The 3,834-nt window shown below is 39.4% G+C and overlaps 1 long non-coding RNA gene across 1 annotated transcript; it reads right to left on the bottom strand.

The window, feature by feature from the left end:
• Positions 503 to 1,753, bottom strand: LOC109843606. The gene is made up of 2 exons (XR_002247733.1): positions 1,468 to 1,753; positions 503 to 884 (listed from the first exon to the last, which is right to left on the bottom strand). It is a non-coding gene; the product is annotated as an uncharacterized LOC109843606 (long non-coding RNA).

Here is a 3,834-nt window from a genome sequence, read left to right as displayed (position 1 = left end):
CAAACCAAGTTTGGGGTGAATCCGTTGTCGTTTGATCCTTCATCCACTCATATCAATTTTAACGGTTTTGAATGAATAGAACTTTTCATGAAAATTAAGAATTAATATTTTGTACCAACAAGACCACACATCTTAATACAGTACAAAGAACCCAAATTTAAAGAACAAGGGAAGAGATATTTGCTACAAAATTCTTCCATACTAGATGGTGACAGACAGGAAAAATATCGGTGCTGCAGATTTGCACTGTAAAACAACATGAGACCAAAGATTATGAAGATGCACAACATACACCATTCATATATAACCCAAAAGAACGAACCATTGTCGCAAATGTAACCGATATGAAAACAAGGGACTCAGCTAGTTCTAGAAATGTATGACAACTCAAAAGGCCAGTTGATCACTTGAGGAGGACTTTGACCCTTGGCTTTTCCAACAAGGGTACTGCAGAGGCACCCAAAAACCTGAAATGGAAACCGGCGAAGGGGAATTTCGATAGTACCAGCGAAGGGGGACATTTTATTACTTCAATAACTTTCCTCGATACTTAATACATACTATGATTAGAAAACATGAACACCAGCAATGGTGAACTCATTAACAAAGACCTATCACATACATTAATCATTCATAGAGGTATTTTCATTTAGAATATGGTTGGAAAAATCCACAACAAAAGAGATGGCAACACCAATGCTGATTCCTTGAGGAACTTCATCATCAGAGTTGTACCTGACAACATAGAAGGGATTCTTCACAGGTCCAAATACTTCATCAATTCTTCCTAGTGGCAACCTAGTTTCAGTAATCCAGAGAATGGATCCCTCATTGAGAGGGTTGTGCTTCCCCGATCCCTCCATAATGACCTTGCTGCTCAATATCTGGAGCAAAGTGAAGTCATAGTTAGATTTGGAGCAACAGCAAAAGAGAATATGGAGTCATATATATACTTGCATAAATTGAAAAGAAATTGATGGAAAGAATTAAAGCTTCTTTAGTAATTGTAATCTAGTTGTAAATATTGGTTAAAGTTTTACACACAATGAACCTACTGTACTCCTGCATTTTTTTATTTAAGTTTCTGTTATTATGTTTCATTTGTTTCGTGTGTGGAAACCCATGACATAATAGCTTCGCGAATTCTTCAATGCACTGCCTGAATAATTTATTTGGAGCAACAGCAAAAGAGAATATGGAGTCATATATATACTTGCATAAATTGAAAAGAAACAGATTTGGAGAGAGATTAGAGTTCCCATACGAAGGGGTCTGATGGTGTATGTAGAGGATGAACCCGATCAGCTCCTTGATGATGTGGAAGATCTCGGTGACATAATAGCTTCGCGAATTCTTCAATGCACTGCCTGAATAATTTCTCAAATTACATAATGAGCTCTGATAAAATATTACCCGATCAGCTCTTTACATTCTTCAATGACATAATAGCTTCGCGAATTCCCGTACGAAGGGGTCTGATGGTGTATGTAGAGGATGAACCCGATCAGCTCCTTGATGATGTGGAAGATCTCGGAGGAGCTGAAGGTGGAGTTAGGGCTGTAGTTGGGAGATCTCACGGCGGCGATAGTCGACGGCGAAATCGCGCAGGAGGAGGAGCTGAAGGCGGAGTTGGTCGACCTCGATAGAGTTTGTCGGAGGATGTGGTCGATCGTCGGCGGAGTTAGGAGCAGGACCGATGTTTTTTTCAGAGGATTTGGGGCTTTTTTTAGGGAGAGAGAGAACGGATCTGGGGTTTTTTCAGGTTGAGAGAGATTCAGAGGATTTGGGGCTTTTTTTAGGGAGAGAGAGAACGGATCTGGGGTTTTTTCAGGTTGAGAGAGAATTTAAGTGGTCACGAGTGATAAGTAGCGATTTTTGCAAAAAAACCCAGAAACACGTGAATGCGTACGAACTGATGCGTATGAGAAACGCACTGTATATATATATATATATATATCATATGTTCCGAATAATTAAGAGCTAAGTGTTGAGTGATCCATTCTAGCGTTAAGTATAAACGTGACTAAACAACATATGCAATCACATCTATCAACGCATATAAGCACGTTTAAATATCAACATCTTACCTATTCAAACAGGTGCGGATAGTCGCGACGTACATCCTCCTCACTCTCCCAAGAAATATCTTCGGCTCCTTGCCAGTTTCACTAAACTTTCACTAATGGAATGACTTTGTTTCTAAGCTTTTTATTCTCTCTAGCAAGAATGCATACCAGAATCTCTACGGTAGTCAAATCATCCTGGATCTCAACCTCTGGTGAATCATCTAGCAAGAATGCATACCAGAATCTCTACGGTAGTCAAATCATCCTGGATCTCAACCTCTGGTGAATCATTCACCCTCTGCTACTCTTCATCACTCAAATGCTTCTTGAGCATCAAAATATGAAAGACATCATGTATGCTCGACATCATGTATGCTCGACATTAATGTTGGAAGGTCTAATCTATAAGAAACAACTCCAATGCACTCGATAATCCTGAAGGAACCAATATATCTCGGGACAAGCTTCCCCCGTCTACCGAATCACTGAACGCCCTTCATTGGTGATACTTTCAACATAACTAAGTCTCCGACCTGAAACTCTAAGGGACATCTCCGCCGATTTGCATAACTCTTTTGCTAACTCTGTACAGCAATAATGTGCTCTCGAATCAATGCCACCTTTTTCGTTGTCTACCTAACTAGCTCTGGGCTAAGTAATAGACTATCATCTGGCTCTGCCCAACATATAGGCGATCTGCAAGGCCTCCCGTACAAGGCTTCAACGACGCCATCCCGATGGTAGCTTGATAACTATTATTATATGCAAATTCAATCAATGGGATGTGGTCCTCCCAGCTACCCTGAAAATCTATAACACATGCTCTTAGCATATCCTCCAACATTTGATTCACCCTCTCGGTCTGACCATCTGTCTGAGGGTGAAATACACTACTGAATGATAACTGGCTGCCAAAAGCATCATGAAAACTCCTCCAGAAATGGGATGTGAAGACTGAGCCCCGATTTGGATACAACCATCTCCGGAACTCCATGCATTCTGACAATCTCTCGAATAAAAATCCTCGTATATGTGTCTGCCATATAAGTTGTCCTCATGGGTAAGAAATGCGCCGACTTTGTCAATCTGTCTATTATAACCCAAACAAAATTATTTCCTTTCTTTGATTTAGGCAACCCTACTATAAATTCCATAGAAATATCTGCCCACTTTCACTCGAGAATGGGTAAAGGCTGTAGGGTTCCTATAAGTCTCTAATGTTCTGCTTTAACTTGCTAGCATGTATAACACTTAGTGTAACACCCCTGGTTTCAACAAGGCTGTAGTCCAAGGTAAAACCAAGAATGTCAAACCTGTCATGCACTACACCGTGCAATAACATGTTTCACCATCACAATAAGTATCTATCTAGTGGAATCAATAACAGGTGTAGATACAAAAACAGGCAAAAGAGAATATACAGAAGAAATATTAAACAACAGATACTCTGAAGGAAATAGCCACCACTGATATGAATAAATCAATCTCTGTAAAAGGAACAACCTCTGAGTTAAATACAAATATCTCGACATAGACAATCAAATGAAATGACATTAAGGCACCTCACCTTTACAAAGCTAGAAATAACATCTCAATGTTCATAAACAAAATCATCGTGGAGTCCTAACAATAAACTCTTTACAAAGCTAGAAATAACATCTCAATGTTCATAAACAAAATCATCGTGGAGTCCTAACAATAAACTAATAATAAAATATCTATAAATAGTAACTAGAGCAAATCCATCAAGCTACAGCTCTCCGTGTAC

The sequence above is a fragment of the Asparagus officinalis genome, chromosome 5 (genome assembly GCF_001876935.1).
Source record: "Asparagus officinalis chromosome 5, Aspof.V1, whole genome shotgun sequence".
Classification (NCBI taxonomy): Eukaryota; Viridiplantae; Streptophyta; class Magnoliopsida; order Asparagales; family Asparagaceae; genus Asparagus; species Asparagus officinalis.
The sequence above is the reverse complement of the archived record's forward strand: the minus strand, read 5'-3'. Positions and strand labels throughout refer to the sequence as shown.